The 21,734-nt window shown below is 43.7% G+C and overlaps 1 protein-coding gene across 2 annotated transcripts in view; it reads left to right on the forward strand.

Annotated features, from left to right (window-relative positions):
* Positions 1 to 201: 201 nt before the first annotated feature.
* The window catches only part of LOC139541260 (disabled homolog 1-like), a 289,187-nt gene continuing 267,654 nt past the window's right edge, over positions 202 to 21,734 (forward strand). For both annotated transcript variants that reach the window (XM_071345706.1, XM_071345707.1), the window contains exon 1: positions 202 to 588. The gene's annotated coding sequence lies outside the window, so the exon portion shown is untranslated. The remainder of the gene's footprint in view (positions 589 to 21,734) is intronic.

Below are 21,734 nucleotides of genomic sequence, written 5' to 3' on the forward strand. Positions count from 1 at the left end.
GGATGACTTGTCAGAGAAGAGGAGAGTAGAGAGGGATGCTGTTATTAGGAGGAATGTGGTAGTGGTGAGAGAAGAGCGGGGGGGGAGAGGGAGAGGGAAGCTTAATGCTGATTACGTGCTGCTAGCTACCCTCTGTGCTGCTGTAAATCTATAGCTGCATCTAGCTTGACCGGCTAGCGCTGTAGAGCTCTAGTAGTACACTAGTGTAGCGTCACTCTGCCAATCCTTTGCTCTCCCTGCATTAGCATTAGCCACCACTGCAGGTGGAGCCTCTGCACCAGGCAGCATCAGCCCTTCTAGTGGCATGCAGAGTAGAGCTGCTGTTAGTCAGCAGTGTCTCTCATGCAATTGTAGTACAGTGAGCTGTTGTGGTCTTGTGTCTGCCTGCCTGCCTGTCTGTCTGCCTTCCTGTCTGTCTGCCTGCCTGTCTGTCTGCTGAGGATTTCCATCTCCTTCCGGGATACCCTCTTTACCGGGGACCCAGGAGGAGAGAGGAAGAGAGGAAAGAGCGTGCCTTGTTTGACCTTCGGAGCGGTTTCAGAGCGAGGAAGAAGGAGAGGAACGAGCGAGAAAAGCAGAATCCATCAGGTGTGTACGCCGCAGAGGAGGGAGAGAGGAGAAAGGAAGGAGAGAAGGAGAGAGAATGGATGAGTGTGGTCTGGGGTGAGTGTGTGTGCATGGGGAGGGGGGAGTCGTACATCAGGTATGGTGTGATGTTCTCTCTTTTGAAATCTTTTAGCTGGCAAAATATGTAATTCTGTGATATTGTTTTGCAATGGTAATACTGGTTTGCTATTTTTATGACAAGCATGCATGGATATTGATATATTTTACAGATGGATAGGTGGAGAGAAGGGACAAAGTTGAAATGGAGAGTTCTTACAGAGAAAGATATTTAGAGATGGATAGAAAGATGTATAGAAAGGGGTACAGATTGATAGAGAGAGCTAGAGATGGATGGATACGGCTACAAAGAACAAGGTGTGTGTTCTGGGCCACTGTGACAGCTGTGTGTAGCAGGGTATCAATCACCATGGCTGGGCGCTGCCTCAAGGCTGCTCCATACCACTGTTCTTTCTATCTTGTGTGTGTGTGTGTGTGTGTGTGTGTGTGTGTGTGTGTGTGTGTGTGTGTGTGTGTGTGTGTGTGTGTGTGTGTGTGTGTGTGTGTGTGTGTGTGTGTGTGTGTGTGTGTGTGTGTGTGTGTGTGTGTGTGTGTGTGTGTGTGTGTGTGTGTACCAATTGTATATGGTAGATGTATTGTGGTGTGTCAATGCATGGATAATTAATTACTGAAGGGATTTATAAAGTATTATGATGTATTGCATTATGTCTTGTATATAAGCTGTACATGTCTGCTCTATAAGTGATCTGATAAACTCAGACTGCCAGTCTTCCCCTCTGTCTGTCTGTCTGTCTCTCTCTATCTCTCTCTCTCTCACACACACACACACACACACACACACACACACACACACACACACACACACACACACACACACACACACACACACACACACACACACACACACACACACACACACACACACACACACACACACACACACACACACACACACACACACACACACACACACACACACACACACACACCAGGCTAAGGCCTCACACACCAGGCTAAGGCCTCACACACCATCACACATGCAGGCAAGTATGGCGCAGCACTATCAGGGATGATGACTAGAATGTGAAATGGGGAAAGCAATTAAATCCACTGAGAAGGAAAAAGACGCAAGTCATTCCATCTGCACAAAGCCAGCCCAGAGGGTGTGTGTGTGTGTGACTGACTCTCTTTCTTTCTATGCCTCTCTTTCTCAATCCCTTTTCTCTCCCTCCCCCTTCTCTGTCTCCCAGACACACACTAAGACATCCACCCACAGTTGTAGTCAGTGTGCCACAGGTATGAATGCTAAATCAGCCTCATGCTGGTTCTCAGCCTACCAACAGCCACGGTCTGTCTGAGTCTGAGGGTTACAACATGGCAATGGCAGCAGTCTATCTACTGCAATAGTGGTGGTCTCTGTCTATTTTTGCAGAACTGTGTGTGTGTGTCAGACATTTTTTGGGGGGTGAACACGTAATTACTTTGGAGGTGACTACAACTATTTGAATACACATCCCACATTTATTTGGTACTTTGGAGGTGACTACAACTATTTGAATACACATCCCACATTTCTTTGGTACTTTGGAGGTGACTACAACTATTTGAATACAGATCTCAGGAAGTGACTACTTTTCATAAACTATTGGATTGGATGTCTTCAACTAAAGGCAGGGCTGTATCAAGAACTGCACGTTGCAGATATAAATACATTGGAATCGAGCAAAAACATTTTCCTATACTATTGCAACCTATCTGACAGAAGATCATATTTGATGTACACAATACATTTACAGTACCAGTCAAACGTTTGGACACACTCATTCAAGGGTTTCTTTATTTTGACCTTTTTCTGCATTGTAGAATAATAGTGAAGACATCAAAACTATGAAATAACACATGGAATCATGTAGTAACAAAAAAGTGTTAAACAAATCAAAATATATTTTAGTAGCCACCCTTTGCCTTGATGACAGCTTTGCACACTCTTTGCATTCTCTCAACCAGCTTCATGAGGAATGCTTTTCCAACAGTCTTGAAGGACTTCCCAGATATGCTGATCACTTGTTGGCTGCTTTTCCTTCACTCTGCGGTCCAACTCATCCCAAACCCAAAGTTTTAGAAACTGTTCTTGTTTTGTAAGCACTACATGGTAAAGTAGCCAGAAGGTTGTGGATTCGCAGACCATAGCTGACAAGGGTAGGGGTGAAAATATCTCCATTAGATTCATGTAGTGCTTTTATTTTATCATATTTTTTGTGGTCCGAGAAGAATATCCTTTTATAAACGCATTTCATGCAATTCTATGTCATTTTACATGACTGGAGACAAGCAAAATCTTTTTTTAATACCACAACAGAGCATGACAACGAATGAGTGCGTGCTGCAGCACCGGAGACATTTGGATTTTATTTATAGGCTATTGTTAAGAAAGAGGATAACATACTTTTGAAACAGTGCTGAATGTATCTATCAACTGTAACAGAACCAGTTACAACTTAAGTATCTGTTCATCAATGAATTCGAGATAAAGCTATTTGTTTTTTAACACAGCGGCCACATATCATCAGGTTAGGCCTACAGTAAAAGGAGGACCGAGCACGCCCCCCCCCCCCCCATTCTCATCGACGGGGCTGCAGTGGAGCAGGTTGAGATCTTGTAACTTTTTTATTTAGGAAACTATCATTTTCTAATTTACTCTATTTAATTCCATGATATTGTTATTACAAAATAGATTTGTGTTGACTGTGATTAGAGCATGGGACTATAAAAGCATCTGCTAGGCTAAATAAACAAACTAGGCACGCATAGTTCACCGCATGGTGCTCAAATAGGGCTGTGGTGGTCATGAAATTTTGTCAGCCAGTGATTGTCAAGCAAATAACTTCCAGTCTCATGGTAATTTACCGTTTCATTAACATAAACAGGTGTAGCATCTCCTGGCTTCCACACATAGCCTACAAGCCACTGATGCAGACCTTTTGGAACATCTACATTTTAAGTCGAATAAATCAATGTAATATAGCCTACACCATCACAACAAATCCATTATTTATTTTAGACAGGTCTAAAGAAACATGATATGAAGAAAATGTAGTCTATTTCAGAAGAACAGAATAGCATATTCTGAGTTGTCCTTATGTTAGGCCCTAATATGGCTATGCCATATGTGTCACGTTCCTGACCTGTTTTCTGTTAGTTTTGTATGTGTTAGTTGGTCAGGACGTGAGTTTGGGTGGGCAGTCTATGTTTTGTGTTTCTATGTTGGTTAATGGGTACCTAATATGGTTCTCAATTAGAGGCAGGTGGTTTTCATCTCCTCTGATTGAGAATCATATTAAGGTAGGTGTTTTCACAGTGTTTGTTTGTGGGTGGTTGTCTCCTGTGTCTGTGTCTATGTTGCACCATACGGGACTGTTTCGTTCGTTCGTCGTTTTGTGTAGTCATTTTCCTGTTCGTTCGTTCTGCGTTACATGTAAGTCCTTACGTTCAGGTTTGTCTACTCCGTTTGTTGTTTTGTTTAGTTTTAAGTGAAGTTCGTGTTTTCGTCTTTACTTTAATAAATATAATGTCAAATCACAAGTCTGCATTTTGGTTCGATCCCTGCTCCTCCTCTTCGTATGAAGAGGAGGAGGAACGCCGTTACAATATGGCTGTGGGCTTCACTAGTTCATTTAGCAGACAAGATTAGCTTAGAATTCCGTGGCATTATTTTTTATTATTTGATAGTATGAAGAATACAATCGAACATAAAATAGAAATAAAATAGAAAGGATATTTTCTCCAAATTATTTCAAAGGAAGTTCACAGGTGGCTATTCTGTGTTGAGCGGTTAACAAAGAAACTGGTCCTCCTAAATGCCTAAGTTATTTATGCAACTTTAGTTGTGATGCGAACGTTGGGCTATATGTTTAGATTTTTAATACATTCTAAGGCTGCAAGATGGGACTCTAATGATGATTTGATAAAAGTTGCATTCACAATTTGACAAGCACTTAATTAAATATTCTCACCAGGCCTCGAATTTCACAGCAGCATCCCCCTTGTATGACCGTAATGCCCCCTAAAAAATCTATGCCTTTTGCGGCCGTTGTGCTCTTGGGCTGAATATAATAATTATAATTCCCTTGTCCAGGCTGCTGTGCTCCGAAGCACCTCACTCACATAGAGCTCTCAGATGTAGCCAATGCCCGTCAAGTGATCAGATCTTTCTCACAGGCATTTCAGCTAAGAAGTAGGCTTCAAGTGAAAGAAGACAGACACATCCAGGACGCAACTGGCGCATTCCTCTTATCGAATTCTGAGGCCCATATAGAAGATGTTAGAACGGTCCACATTTACTTTTCATCAGCCAACAAGATGAGTAGGCCTAACAAACATCAAAAGACTAGCCTATGTCCATCTACTATCCACTATAGTACAAAAGTTAACCTATTCTATTGGTCAATTCTTCCTTCTGTGCAATAAATAAATATTCTAAACAGACTGTTGTGGGATGCAATAGATCCCAAATTAATACAACCATTTGCATCCACATTTTTTTTTATAGCAATGCGGCTGATGTAGCAGATCAGAACTTTCAGTTTCAAATGTTGATAAACTATTAGGCTATTTCTTCACATTATAAGTGCAGCAATGCACACATGGCAGTAGGCTATAAATACAAATGTTCCAAAATGCAATCAATTTGCAAGAAAGTGAAGGCAAAGGCAATTATCCATGTAACACTTTATTATAAAGATGCATTTTTGTGGTGAAAATGATCTTCCCCAAACATGAAACTCAAGCAGCCTATGCATGTCAGTTAGGCTCTACAATGGTTATTAACTTCTCTGGGATATGTGGGACGCTTGGCCAAAAGCCAGTAAAAATGCAGCGCTCCAAATTCAAATATATTACTATAAAAATCAATCTTTCATTAAATCACAAAGGAAAGACACCAAATTAAAGCTACACATGTTGTGAATCCAGCCAACATGTCTGATTTCAAAAAGGATTTACGGCGAAAGCACACCAAACGATTATATTAGGTCAGTACATAGCCACAGAAAAACACAGCCATTTTCCCAGCCAAAGATAGGAGTCACAAAAAGCAGAAATAGAGATAGAATTAATCACTAACATTTGATGATCTTCATCAGATGACACTCATAGGACATCATGTTACACAATACATGTATGTTTTGTTCGATAATGTGCATATTTATATCCACAAATCTCATTGGCGCCATGTTCAGAAATGCCTCCAAAATATCCGGAGAAATTGCAGAGCCACATCAAATAACAGAAATACTCATCATAAACTTTGATGAAAGATACATGTTTTACATAGAATTAAAGATACACTTGTTCTTAATGCAACCGCTGTGTCAGATTTCAAAAAAACTTTACGGAAAAAGCAAACCATGCAATAATCTGAGACGAAGCTCAGATATAAACAACATTTCTCCGCCATGTTGGAGTCAACAGAAATTACATCATAAATATTCCCTTACCTTTGATGATCTTCATCAGAATGCACTCCCAGGAATCCTAGTTCCACAATAAATTGTTGTTTTGTTCGATAATGTCCATTAATTATGTCCAAGTAGCTACTTTTGCTAGCACGTTTAGTACACATGTCCAAACGCTTGCGCAGGTCCAGGCGAACGTCGGACGAAAACTTCAGAAAGTTATATTACAGGTCGAATAAACTTGTCAAACTAAGTAGAGAATCAATCTTCAGGATGTTGTTATCATAAATATTCAATAATGTTCCAACCGGAGAATTCCTTTGTGTCTACAGAAGTAATGGAATGCAAGGCGATATCATGTGGAATGCGCATGACCAGGACCTGGCTCTCTGCCAGACCACTGACTCAAACACCTCCCATCCGGCCCCACATCACAGTAGAGGTTTCATTCAACGTTCTACAGACTGTTGACATCTAGTGGAAGGCGTATGAAGTGCAAACAGATCCATATCTTACTGGGATTTGAATAGGCGATGAGTTGAAAATTGACCAGCCTCAGAATTTTCACTTCCTGTTTGGATTTTTTCTCAGGTTCTTGCCTGCCATATGAGTTCTGTTATACTCACAGACATCATTCAAACAGTTTTAGAAACTTCAGAGTCTTTTATATCCAATAGTAATAATAATATGCATATATTAGCATCTGGGACAGAGTAGGAGGCAGTTCACTCTGGGCACGCTATTCATCCACAGTGAAAATGCTGCCCCCTATCCTAGAGAAGTTAAGCATAATAATGTGCTTAATTTTAAGAATTTATTTGGCCACTTTAGTTGTGATACAAACATTATCAAAACATATAGGCCTATGGGCTAGGCTACATGAGGTTGTTCGACAACTACAAACACATACAGTGGGGAGAACAAGTATTTGATACACTACCGATTTTGCAGGTTTTCCTACTTACAAAGCATGTAGAGGTCTGTCATTTTTATCATAGGTACACTTCAACTGTGAGAGACGGAATCTAAAACAAAAATCCAGAAAATCACATTGTATGATTTTTAAGTAATTAATTTGCATTTTATTGCATGACATAAGTATTTGATCACCTACCAACCAGTAAGAATTCCGGCTCTCACAGACCTGTTAGTTTTTCTTTAAGAAGCCCTCCTGTTCTCCACTCATTACCTGTATTAACTGCACCTGTTTGAACTCGTTACCTGTATAAAAGACACCTGTCCACACACTCAATCAAACAGACTCCAACCTCTCCACAATGGCCAAGACCAGAGAGCTGTGTAAGGACATCAGGGATAAATTGTAGACCTGTACAAGGCTGGGATGGGCTACAGGACAATAGCCAAGCAGCTTGGTGAGAAGGCAACAACTGTTGGCACAATTATTAGAAAATGGAAGAAGTTCAAGATGACGGTCAATCACCCTCGGTCTGGGGCTCCATGCAAGATCTCACCTCGTGGGGCATCAATGATCATGAGGAATGTGAGGGATCAGCCCAGAACTACACGGCAGGACCTGGTCAATGACCTGAAGAGAGCTGGGACCACAGTCTCAAAGAAAACCATTAGTAACACACTACGCCGTCATGGATTAAAATCCTGCAGCGCACGCAAGGTCCCCCTGCTCAAGCCAGCGCATGTCCAGGCCCGTCTGAAGTTTGCCAATGACCATCTGGATGATCCAGAGGAGGAATGGGAGAAGGTCATGTGGTCTGATGAGACAAAAATAGAGCTTTTTGCTCTAAACTCCACTCGCCGTGTTTGGAGGAATAGAAGGATGAGTACAACCCCAAGAACACCATCCCAACCGTGAAGCATGGAGGTGGAAACATCATTCTTTGGGGATGCTTTTCTGCAAAGGGGACAGGACGACTGCACCGTATTGAGGGGAGGATGGATGGGGCCATGTATCGCGAGATCTTGACCAACAACCTCCTTCCCTCAGTAAGAGCATTGAAGATGGGTCGTGGCTGGGTCTTCCAGCATGACAACGACCCGAAACACACAGCCAGGGCAACTAAGGAGTGGCTCCGTAAGAAGCATCTCAAGGTCCTGGAGTGGCCTAGCCAGTCTCCAGACCTGAACCCAATAGAAAATCTTTGGAGGGAGCCGAAAGTCCGTATTGCCCAGCGACAGCCCCGAAACCTGAAGGATCTGGAGAAGGTCTGTATGGAGGAGTGGGCCAAAATCCCTGCTGCAGTGTGTGCAAACCTGGTCAAGAACTACAGGAAACGTATGATCTCTGTAATTGCAAACTAAGGTTTCTGTACCAAATATTCAGTTCTGCTTTTCTGATGTATCAAATACTTATGTCATGCAATAAAATGCAAATGAATTACTTAAAAATCATACAATGTGATTTTCTGGATTTTTGTTTTAGATTCCTTCTCTCACAGTTGAAGTGTACCTATGATAAAAATTACAGACCTCTACATGCTTTGTAAGTAGGAAAACCTGCAAAATTGTCAGTGTATCAAATACTTGTTCTCCCCACTGTACATGGGTTTTATTACCTTACTACACAAGCTGGGCATAATTCACAAGTGATGGCTAATATTGTCACCCTTAAGACTATTCTTAATTTAATGTTGTCTTTACATATACTAAATAATATTTCTGTGACATTTATTTTGATTTAGAATGGACCATTATCATGCACCTGTCTTGGAACAGGGGCATGGGAAAAAAATACATGTCATTTATGCACTTAATTAGCCATTGGAGGACGCTTTTCCCGTGGTTCATTTTCATGCCAGCCAGGTAGGCTATACTCCGGTTGTAAAGCGAAACAATGTGCTTAATATTAGGAACGTTGGTAAATAACTAAATATAATAGGCCTCCTCTTTTTAATAGAGGCCATCAACTCTGTTTTCTCACTCTCATGCAATTGCATAGCCAATAGAAATGTTGCACAACATGAGCTCATGGGCTCTCATGAAGTGTTTGATTAGATTTCGATTACATTTGATTAGAGGGACAATAGGGACAATAGAGTGCTGAATACCAGGCAGTTAGCAAGTTTGGTAGGCTACTAATGACCAGCAGCAGCATCAGAGCTTGGAGAAGCCTCATCACTGTGACTAAATGATCACGTGGAGTTTGACTGCCATCATGACTTGTGACAGCCGGTGTGGCAGTAATATGGTCACCATAACAGCCCTATCCTCAAACCTGACTGGCCAAACTGGTATTTCTAAAAGTTAATTGAAAAGGCACTGTAGAATGATTATAGCATAATAAGGCATTTTTCTTTTCCTTATAATTACTTTCTAAGTAATGTTTTTTTACATTTATACAGCCTAAATGCAAAATGTATAGGCATGTTGTTGAAATGCTGTTGTTGATGTGTTGTTGAAATGCTGATTGCTCCTGTCAGCCTGTAGCGTGTCACAAATGCTACATGATGTATTTCTTAAAGGTATTTCTTAAATGGCAAGCTATAGCCTTGAAACAATAATAACATAGCTTAAATAATAAATGTTCATTCCTTCTTAGGCTACCTGGCATGCCCCTGACTGATTTAGAGTTAGTATGTTGTTTAACAGCCTGTTGAAATGTTGAACGTCAATTGATAGTGACAGAATCACACATTACCTCCCAAGCAAAGTAAATTCTTTGTTTCCTTGGCTATAGAAGGGTGTAGCGCAACCTCAATGTCAGAGACAAACCAAAGATATTCCGTCCCTCGGAGTCACGTCTCCACAGCATTTTCCAGCTTGTTTCTAGCATAAAGCATTGCTGACTAAAGCGTTATAATAGATCGCTTTATATAATCAGGTCCATTTAATTTTCTCCCCAGGTCTGGAGTGCGCGTGTGTGTGGTGCTGAGTCATGGTGGCTCTTATGGTAACGGGTTGATATTCCAAATTCCAGTCTGGTTGTCAAGAATGTAACAGACAGAAACAGAATATTGATGTCTGTTTGCAAGCTGGCAGGTAGCCAGCTGACGTAATGTTAAAGGGCAGAGATGGAAGTAATATCTAAAAGTGTGCTTCAATAGTGTGTCTGTCAGGTGTGTGTGTGTGTTATTCCCAATAGTGTGTCTGTCAGGTGTGTGTGTGTGTTATTCCCAATAGTGTGTCTGTCAGGTGTGTGTGTGTGTTATTCCCAATAGTGTGTCTGTCAGGTGTGTGTGTGTGTTATTCCCAATAGTGTGTCTGTCAGGTGTGTGTGTGTGTTATTCCCAATAGTGTGTCTGTCAGGTGTGTGTGTGTGTTATTCCCAATAGTGTGTCTGTCAGGTGTGTGTGTGTGTTATTCCCAATAGTGTGTCTGTCAGGTGTGTGTGTGTGTTATTCCCAATTGTGTGTCTGTCAGGTGTGTGTGTGTGTTATTCCCAATAGTGTGTCTGTCAGGTGTGTGTGTGTGTTATTCCCAATAGTGTGTCTGTCAGGTGTGTGTGTGTGTTATTCCCAATAGTGTGTCTGTCAGGTGTGTGTGTGTGTTATTCCCAATAGTGTGTCTGTCAGGTGTGTGTGTGTGTTATTCCCAATAGTGTGTCTGTCAGGTGTGTGTGTGTGTTATTCCCAATAGTGTGTCTGTCAGGTGTGTGTGTGTGTTATTCCCAATAGTGTGTCTGTCAGGTGTGTGTGTGTGTTATTCCCAATAGTGTGTCTGTCAGGTGTGTGTGTGTGTTATTCCCAATTGTGTGTCTGTCAGGTGTGTGTGTGTGTTATTCCCAATAGTGTGTCTGTCAGGTGTGTGTGTGTGTTATTCCCAATAGTGTGTCTGTCAGGTGTGTGTGTGTGTTATTCCCAATAGTGTGTCTGTCAGGTGTGTGTGTGTGTTATTCCCAATAGTGTGTCTGTCAGGTGTGTGTGTGTGTTATTCCCAATTGTGTGTCTGTCAGGTGTGTGTGTGTGTTATTCCCAATAGTGTGTCTGTCAGGTGTGTGTGTGTGTTATTCCCAATAGTGTGTCTGTCAGGTGTGTGTGTGTGTTATTCCCAATAGTGTGTCTGTCAGGTGTGTGTGTGTGTTATTCCCAATAGTGTGTCTGTCAGGTGTGTGTGTGTGTTATTCCCAATAGTGTGTCTGTCAGGTGTGTGTGTGTGTTATTCCCAATAGTGTGTCTGTCAGGTGTGTGTGTGTGTTATTCCCAATTGTGTGTCTGTCAGGTGTGTGTGTGTGTTATTCCCAATAGTGTGTCTGTCAGGTGTGTGTGTGTGTTATTCCCAATTGTGTGTCTGTCAGGTGTGTGTGTGTGTTATTCCCAATAGTGTGTCTGTCAGGTGTGTGTGTGTGTTATTCCCAATAGTGTGTCTGTCAGGTGTGTGTGTGTGTTATTCCCAATTGTGTGTCTGTCAGGTGTGTGTGTGTGTTATTCCCAATAGTGTGTCTGTCAGGTGTGTGTGTGTGTTATTCCCAATAGTGTGTCTGTCAGGTGTGTGTGTGTGTTATTCCCAATAGTGTGTCTGTCAGGTGTGTGTGTGTGTTATTCCCAATAGTGTGTCTGTCAGGTGTGTGTGTGTGTTATTCCCAATAGTGTGTCTGTCAGGTGTGTGTGTGTGTTATTCCCAATAGTGTGTCTGTCAGGTGTGTGTGTGTGTTATTCCCAATAGTGTGTCTGTCAGGTGTGTGTGTGTGTTATTCCCAATAGTGTGTCTGTCAGGTGTGTGTGTGTGTTATTCCCAATTGTGTGTCTGTCAGGTGTGTGTGTGTGTTATTCCCAATAGTGTGTCTGTCAGGTGTGTGTGTGTGTTATTCCCAATTGTGTGTCTGTCAGGTGTGTGTGTGTGTTATTCCCAATAGTGTGTCTGTCAGGTGTGTGTTATTCCCAATAGTGTGTCTGTCAGGTGTGTGTGTGTGTTATTCCCAATAGTGTGTCTGTCAGGTGTGTGTGTGTGTTATTCCCAATAGTGTGTCTGTCAGGTGTGTGTGTGTGTTATTCCCAATAGTGTGTCTGTCAGGTGTGTGTGTGTGTTATTCCCAATAGTGTGTCTGTCAGGTGTGTGTGTGTGTTATTCCCAATAGTGTGTCTGTCAGGTGTGTGTGTGTGTTATTCCCAATAGTGTGTCTGTCAGGTGTGTGTGTGTGTTATTCCCAATAGTGTGTCTGTCAGGTGTGTGTGTGTGTTATTCCCAATAGTGTGTCTGTCAGGTGTGTGTGTGTGTTATTCCCAATAGTGTGTCTGTCAGGTGTGTGTGTGTGTTATTCCCAATAGTGTGTCTGTCAGGTGTGTGTGTGTGTTATTCCCAATAGTGTGTCTGTCAGGTGTGTGTGTGTGTTATTCCCAATAGTGTGTCTGTCAGGTGTGTGTGATTCTTGGAACATCCTCTCTGTACCAGTTGAAAAAGTCCAATAACGTCTTCACGGCACACACACACACACACACACACTGAGAGGCAACAAGGTATGACAGCAGCAGCCTTTTCATATCTCTGATTTTACAAATATCTTTCAATCATGAAATGGTCAGAATGCACATGAATTGGTATCCATTTGCCTTTTCCATTCATACTATCACAGTTGCAGTGAAATGCTTGTGTTTCTAGCTCCTACAGTGAAATGCTTGTGTTTCTAGCTCCTACAGTGAAATGCTTGTGTTTCTAGCTCCAATAGTGCAGTACTACCTAACAATACACACAAATCCCCCAAATAATGTCAGAGTCTGGAATATAAATATAAATGTATATGATGGTGTGTGTATAGACATTATGGACAGTATTTGATTAGAAAAGGTGTGTACAGCAGAAGTTACAGTTGAAGTCGGATGTTTAAATACACCTTAGCCAAATACATTTAAACTCAGTTTTTCACAATTCCTGACATTTAATCCAAGTAAAAATTCCCTGTCTTAGGTCAGTTAGGATCACCACTTAATATTAAGAATGTGAAATGTCAGAATAATAGTAGAGAGAATTATTTATTTCAGCTTTTATTTCTTTCATCACATTCCCAGTGGGTCATAAGTTTACATACACTCAATTAGTATTTGGTAGCATTGCCTTTAAATTGTTTAACTTGGGTCAAACGTTTTGGGTAGCCTTCCACAAGCTTCCCACAATAAGTTTGGTGAATTTTGGCCCATTCCTCCTGACAGAGCTGGTGTAACTGAGTCAGCTTTGTAGGCCTCCTTGCTCGCATACGATTTTTCAGTTCTGCACACAAATGTTCTATGGGATTGATGTCAGGGCTTTGTGATGGCCACTCCAATACCTTGACTTTGTTGTCCTTAAGCCATTTTGCAACAACTTTGGAAGTATGCTTGGGGTCATTGTCCATTTGGAAGACCCATTTGCGACCAAGCTTTAACTTCTTGACTGATGTCTTGAGATGTTGCTTTAATATATCCACATAATTTCCCTTCCTCATGATGCCATATATTTTGTGAAGTGCACCAGTCCCTCCTGCAGCAAAGTAACCCCACAACATGATGCTGTCACCCCGTGCTTCACGGTTGGGATGGTGTTCTTCGGCTTGCAAGCCTCCCCCTTTTTCCTCCAAACATAACCATGGTCATTATGGACAAACAGTTCTATTTTTGTTTCATCAGACCAGAGGACATTTCTCCAAAAAGTACGATCTTTGTCCAAATGTGCAGTTGCAAACCGTAGTCTGGCTTTTATATGGCGGTTTTGGAGCAGTGGCTTCTTCCTTGCCGAGCGGCCTTTCAGGTTACGTCAATATAGGACTCGTTTTACTGTGGAAATAGATACTTTTGTACCTGTTTCCTCCAGCATCTTCACAAGATCCTTTGCTGTTGTTCTGGGATTGATTTGCACTTTTCGCACCAAAGTACGTTCATCTCTAGGAGACAGAACGCGTCTCCTTCCTGAGCGGTATGACGGCTGCGTGGTCCCATGGTGTTTATACTTGTGTACTATTGTTTGTACAGATGAACGTGGAACCTTCAGGCATTTGGAAATTGCTCCCAAGGATGAACCAGACTTGTGGAGGTCTACAATTATTCTTCTGAGGTCTTGGCTGATTTCTTTTGATTTTCTCATGATGTCAAGCAAAGAGGCACTGAGTTTGAAGGTAGGCCTTGAAATACATCCACAGGTACACCTTCAATTGACTCAAATTATGTCAATCAGCCTATTAGAAGCTTCTAAAGCCATGACAGTGTATGTCAACTTCTGACCCACTGGAATTGTGATACAGTGAGTTATAAGTGAAAGAATCTGTCTGCAAACAATTGTTGGAAAAATTACTTGTCATGCACAAAGTAGATGTCCTAACCGACTGTCCAAAACTATAGTTTGTTAACAAGAAATTTGTGGAGTTGTTGAAAAACGAGTTTTAATGACTCCATTCTAAGTGTAACTTCTGACTTCAACTGTATATAGGATGAGCCTTGACTAGAATGCAGTATATACATACTGTTTTACCCACCTACTGTATCTAAACATTATTGAATTGAACAATCTTCAATGACATTGTGCATAGGGCACCAGTGTCTAAGGTGTTGGGTTGAGTACCAGGTGGTAGCCGGCTAGTAACAGGGACTAAAGTGACAGAGCACTTTAATGAATGTCATTTTCTGTAGGGCTGCAGCACACAGACAGACAGACAGACAGACAGACAGACAGACAGACAGACAGACAGACAGACAGACAGACAGACAGACAGACAGACAGACAGACAGACAGACAGACAGACAGACAGACAGACAGACAGACAGACAGACAGACAGACAGACAGACAAGGCATCCTCGGTTCCTCCGGCAGTGGAACCCAGACCCGATGTCACCTCCAACACAAAAACAAAAAACACTACCTGATGCTTCCCTTTGGTGAGACGTTATTCTGTAACGATGTACGCCGAGAGTCGGGAAGCAAGTTCAGTGAGTGAATACATTTAATAAATAAACAAACACAACAAGAAACACGAACAGCGCACCGACATGAAACAGACACAGAAACAATAACACCTGGCGAAGTAACCAAAGGGACTGACATAAATAGGGCAGGTAATTAAGGAGGTGATGAGGTCCAGGTGAGTGTCAATAAGCTACTGGTGTCACATCGGCTGGTGCGTGTGACGATGGTGACAGGTGTGCGTAATAATCAGCATTCTGGTGACCTAGAGTCCAGAGAGGGATTATACGTGACAATCACCAACAAACTATCATGGACAGTCGTGAGAAGGGCACAGCAACGCCCCCTCAGGAACCTGAAAAGATTTGTAATGGGTTCTCAAAAAGTTCCACAGCTGCACCATCGAGAGCATCCTGACTGGTTGCATCACTGCCTGGTATGGTATTTTTTCGGCCTCTGACCGCAAGGCGCTACAGAGGGTAGTGCGTACGGCCCAGTAAATCACTGAAGCCAAGCTTCCTGCCATCCAGGATCTCTCTATCAGGTGGTGTCAGAGGAAGGCCCTGAAAATTGTCAGACTCCAGCCACTCAAGTCATAGACTGTTCTCTCTGATACCACACGGCAAGCGGTACCGGAGCGCCAAATCCAGGTCCAAAAGGCTTCTTAACAGCTTCTACCCCCAAGCCATAAGACTCCTGAACAGCTAATCAAATGGATACCCGGACTATTCACGCTGCTGCTCCTCGCTGATTATTATCTATGCATAGTCACTTTATTGACTCTGTACCGGTACCCCCTGTGTAAATAACCTCGTTATTGTTATTTTATTGTTGCTTGTTTATTTTTTACTTTAGTTTATTTAGTAAATATTTTCTTAACTCTTATTTTTCTTAAATGCATTGTTGGTTAAGGGCTTGTAAGTAAACATTTCACGGTAAGCTCTACACCTGTTGTATTCGGCCCATGCGACAGATACATTTTGATTTGATACCTCCTGTCCTCAATGGCATATCTTGTGTGAGAGAGGGAGAATAGCGAGGGATACAGAGGAGAAAATGTAAGAATGGAGGTGTAAGAGAAGAAATGTAAACTGTAGATGAGAATACCTACCCCTCCTCTCTCTCTCTCTCTCTCTCTCTCTCTCTCTCTCTCTCTCTCTCTCTCTTTCTCTCGCTCTCCCTCTCCTTTCTTGCTTCCTCTATCTCTCACCTTCGCTCTTTCATTCTCTCTCTCGCTCTTCATCTCACTGTTCCATTTGTCAGAGAGGAGAAGAGAGGAGCAGAGATGAGGAGAGGAGAGGGCAGAGCAGAGCAGAAGAGAAGAGAGGAGAAAAGGATCTGTCAGAGAGCAGAGGAGAGGAGAGAGCAGAGGAGAGGAGAGGAGAGAGCAGAAGAGAGGAGAGGAGAGGAGAGGAGAGGAGAGGAGAGGAGAGGAGAGGAGAGGAGAGGAGAGGAGAGGAGAGGAGAGGAGAGGAGAGGAGAGGAGAGAGCAGAAGAGAGCAGAAGAGAGGAGAGAGCAGAGGAGAAGAGAGGAGAGGAGAGCGCAGAGGAGAGGAGAGGAGAGAGCAGAAGAGAGGAGAGAGCAGAGGAGAGGAGAGGAGAGGAGAGAGGAGAGAGGAGAGAGAGCAGAAGAGAGAGCAGAAGAGAGAGCAGAAGAGAGAGCAGAAGAGAGAGCAGAAGAGAGGAGAGAGGAGAAGAGAGGAGAGGGGCGAGGAGAGCACAGAAGAGGAGAGGAGAGGAGAGTGCAGAAGAGAGGAGAGCGCAGAAGAGGAGAGGAGAGGAGAGCGCAGAAGAGAGGAGAGGAGATGAGAGGAGATGAGAGGAGAGGAGAGCGCAGAAGAGGAGAGGAGAGGAGAGCGCAGAAGAGGAGAGGAGAGGAGAGCGCAGAAGAGGAGAGGAGAGGAGAGAGCAGAGGAGAGGAAAAGAGAGGAGAGAGCAGAGGAAAGGAGAGGAGAGAGCAGAGGAGAAGAGAAGAGAGAGCAGAGGAGAGGAGAGGAGAGAATAGAGAGGAGAGAGCAGAAGAGAGGAGAGAGCAGAAGAGAGGAGAAGAGAGAAGAGAGCAGAAGAGAGGAGAGAGCAGAAGAGAGGAGAGAGCAGAGGAGAGGAGAGAGCAGAAGAGAGGAGAGAGCAGAGGAGAGGAGAGAGCAGAAGAGAGGAGAAGAGAGAAGAGAGCAGAAGAGAGGAGAGAGGAGAAGAGAGAAGAGGAGCGCAGAGGAGAGAGCAGAGGAGAGGAGAGGGGGATCTGTAAAAAGAGATAAAGGGTGAATAATGACATCAGTCCTTATCCTGCAGTTCTGATTAAGTGTCTCTCTGAGCGCTCCCAGACGCTGCACGGCGATAGGCCAAGGTCACAGCGAATCACAACGCTGTGCAGCAGATTGATGCTGAACTCAGACAGGAAGCACCAAGCATACACACACACACACACACACACACACACACACACACACACACACATGCATACAGAGGAAGTGCTGGAATCTAATTTGGCCAATGGGCTTCCTCTCCACTACAGATGAAGAGGACGATTCCCCTACTCCCTCAGGGTGTTTGAGTGTCTGGCTGTTCGTGTGTGAGAGTCTGTCTGTTCCAGTGTGTCTGGGACATGTCGTATATTTGTTACAGGGCGGTTAAGGAAGCGCTGTGTGAGTGAATGACAGCTTGTGATATTAGTTTGGTAATAATGTGAGAGTAATAACTTGGTTGAGTCTGCCTCCAGAGAGAGTCCCAGGTAATCACTTGTGTCATAAACCAACACACACATTCACCCACCGCCACAAGCTCTTCTTCATTTCCTTTTATTCATGTTATGAGCTGTGATATAAGTGTGTGTGTGTGTGTGTGTGTTTGTGTGTGCACTAGACAGATGGAGTGCATTGCATAGAACACAGAGAAAAGAACAGGAGATGGAGAGAAGAGAAAAAAGAGAGAGAGGTGGAGGGCATTCCAATAGGACGTTTCACATGACTGACCTCACAATGCTGCAGAGGGAGAGGATGGAGGGAGGGAGCGAGGACTGCATGCTGTTGGATCAATATACTTTCTGATCCAGAACATATTAATAGGTGAGAATGCATTATTACTGCTAAGAGATGTCAGGGAACAGACACACACCTCTGAGTGCTGGGGAATTTAGCGCTGAGCAAAGGTGAGGGACACAACGCTGCAACCGGGCACACTGCCGGAGAACAGCTCTCAGGCTTCCTCTCCTTCTCTTCTCCGCCTCTCCCTCCCTTTCCCCTCTTCTCATTCCCATCCATAAAGCTGACTCTCCTCTCCTCTGCTCCCCCTCTCTTCATCTCCTCCTCTCCCTCTCTCTCCATTCCATTTGTCATGTTCATGTGGTGATTGAATTCAGCACCTCTTATTGTGCTGGTTAACCGGCTGCTGAACCACTCATTGAAGGAGAGATGGCCTGCCTGATGACCACACACTGCACACATTTCCTCACACACATTCACACTAACACACAGACACACCTGGAAACATGCTAAACAACTGGTTGTATGAAATTTGCAAAGCACCTTGCTCAGGATGATAGTCAGTGATGCAGGAAATGTGTGCTGCTCTCTCTGTGCTGCCGTGAATCACAGCATGTTGTTCCCCAAACTCATGCTGTAGCTAAGCTTCACATCCAGGCAGATCGCTCAAGATTGACTTCAAAATTTGACATCTTTCCATGTCCTTAGGACGTCGGGAAATGTTTTCAAAACCGGTGACTAGGGGCAACAGTGAGCTCTATTACCATCAACTAGGCTTGGGTTTTACTAGGGTGATGTGGTTGAGTGTGGTGATGTGGGTGAGTGGGGTGATGTGCGTAATCCCATGACTCCGGATCAGAGGTTGCATTTTAGCACAACAAACCAATGCTGGCACTAAGACCGTACTCAACGAGCTGTGTAGGACAATAAGCAAACAAGAATATGCTCATCCAGAAACGGAGCTCCTAGTGGCCGGTGATTTTAATGCAGGAAAGCTGAAATCTGTTTTACCTCATTTCTAGAAGCATGTCACCTTTACATATGTACATATCCCAACCAGAAGACATGGATTGCAACATCCACACTGAGCTAAAGGCTAGAGCTGCCACTTTTAAGGACCGGGACACTAATCTGGATGCTTGTAAGAAATCCCACTATGCCCTCCACGTCAATACAGGACTAAGATCGAATCCTACTACACCGGCTCTGATGCTCGTCAGATGTGGCAGGGCTTGCAAACTATCACAGATTACAAAGGGAAATCCAGCCGCGAGCTTCCCTGTGACGCGAGCCTACCAGACTAGCTAAATTCCTTCTAAGCTTACTTTGAGGCAAGCAACACTGAACAACGCATGAGAGCACCAGCTGTTCTGGATGACTGTGTGATCATGCTCTCCGTAGCCAATGTGAGTAAGACCTTGACCATTCACAAGGCTGCAGGGCCAGACAGATTACAGGACGCATACTCAGAGCATGCGCTGACCAGCTGGCAAGTGTCTTCACTGACATTTTCAACCTCTCCCTGACCCAGTCTGTAACACTTACATGTTTCAAGCAGACCACCATAGTCCCTGTGCCCAAGAACGCCAAGGTAACCTGTCTAAATAACTATCGCCCCATAGCACTCACATCTGTAGCCATGAAATGTATTGAAAGACTCACATCAACACTCTCATCCCATACACCCTGGACCCACCAATTTGCATACCGCCTCAACAGATCCACAGATGATGCAATCTCTATTGCACTCCACACGGCCTTTTCCCACCTGGACAAGAGGAACACCAATGTGAGAATGCTGTTCATTGACTACAGCACCATAGTGGTCTCCAATTTCAGCACTAAGCTAAGGACCCTGGGACGGAACACCTCCCTCTGCATCTGGATCGTGGACTACCTGACGGGCCGCCCCCAGGTGGTGAGGGTAGGTAATAATACAACCGCCACACTGACCCTCAACCTGCGTGCTTAGTCCCCTCCTGTACTCCCTGTTCACCCACAACTGTGTGGCCGTGCACGACCGCAACACCATCATTACGTTTGCAGACTACATAACGGTGATACTGTAGGCCTGATCAATGACTGCGATGAGACAGCCTATAGGGAGGTCAGAGACCTGGCAGTGTTGTGCCAGGACAACAAACTCTCCTTCAACGTCAACAAGACAAAGGAGCTAACGGAGCCCCATTCACATATTTATTTAATTTTATTTCACCTTTATTTTACCAGGTAGACCAGTTGAGAACAAGTTCTCATTTACAACTGCGACCTGGCCAAGATAAAGCAAAGCAGTGCGACAAAAACAACAACACATTAACAAACATACAGTCAACAACACAAAAGAAAAATAGAAAAATAGAAAAATCTATGTACATTATGTGCAAATGTAGAAGAGTAGGGAGGTAGGCAATAAATAGGCCCTAGAGGTGAAAATAATTACATTTAGAATTAATACTGGAGTGATAGATGTGCAGATGATGATGTGCAAGTAGAGATACTGGGGTGCAAAAGAGCAAGAGGGTAAGTAATAATATGGGGATGAGGTAGTTGGGTGTGCTATTTACAGATTGGTTGTGTACAGGTACAGTGATCGGTAAGCTGCTCTGACTGCTGATGCTTGAAGTTAGAGAGGGAGATATAAGACTCCAGCTTCAGAGATTTTAGCAATTAATTCCAGTCATTGGCAGCAGAAAACTGGAAGGAAAGGCGGCCAAAGGGAGTGTTGGCTTTGGGGATGACCAGTGCAATATACCTGCTGGAGCGCATGCTATGGGGACCAGTGAGCTGAGATAAGGCGAGGATTTACCTAGCAAAGACTTATAGATGACCTGGAGCCAGTGGGTTTGGCGACGGATATTTAGTGAGGGCCAGCCAACGAGAGCATACAGGTCGCAGTGGTGGGTAGTATATGGGGCTTTGGTGACAAAATGGATGGCACTGTGATAGACTACATCCAGTTTGCTGAGTAGAGTGTTGGGGGCTATCTAAATGACATCGCCAAAGTCAAGGATCGGTAGGATAGTCAGTTTTACGATGGTATGTTTGGTGGCATGAGTAAAGGAGGCTTTGTTGCGAAATAGGAAGCCTATTCTAGATTTAATTTGGATTGGAGATGCTTAATTTGAGTCTGGAAGGAGAGTTTACAGTCTAACCAGACACCTAGGTATTTGTAGTTGTCCACATATTCTAGGTCAGAACCGTCCAGAGTAGTGATGCTAGTTGGGCGGAAGGGTGCGGGCAGCAATCGGTTGAAGAGCGTGCACTTAGTTTTACTAGCATTTAAAAGCAGTTGGAGGTCACGGAAGGAGAGTTGTATGGCGTTGAAGCTGGTTTGGAGGTTTGTCAGCACAGTGTCCAAAGAAGGGCCAGATGTATACAAATTGGTGTCGTCTGCGTAGAGGTGGATCAGAGAATCAACAGCAGCAAGAGCGACATCATTGATATATACAGAGAAAAGAGTCGGCCCTAGAATTGAACCCTGTGGCATCCCCATAGAGACTGCCAGAGGTCCGGACAACAGGTCCTCCAATTTGACACACTGAACTCTGTCGGAGAAGTAGTTGGTGAACAAGGCGAGGCAGTCATTTGAGAAGCCAAGGCTAATGAGTCTGCCGATAAGAATGCGGTGATTGACAGAGTCTAAATTCTTGGCCAGTTCGATGAAGACGGCTGCACAGTACTGTCTTTTATCAATGGCGGTTATGATATCGTTTAGGACCTTGAGCGTGGCTGAGGTGCAGCCATGACCAGCTCGGAAACCATATTGCATATTGGAGAAGGTACGGTGGGATTCGAAATGGTCGGGGATCTGTTTGTTAACTTGGCTTTCGAAGATTTTAGAAAGGCAGAGCAGGATGGATATAGGTCTATAACAGTTTGGGTCTAGAGTGTCAGCTT

This window comes from Salvelinus alpinus, chromosome 16, assembly GCF_045679555.1.
Source record: "Salvelinus alpinus chromosome 16, SLU_Salpinus.1, whole genome shotgun sequence".
NCBI lineage: Eukaryota > Metazoa > Chordata > Actinopteri > Salmoniformes > Salmonidae > Salvelinus > Salvelinus alpinus.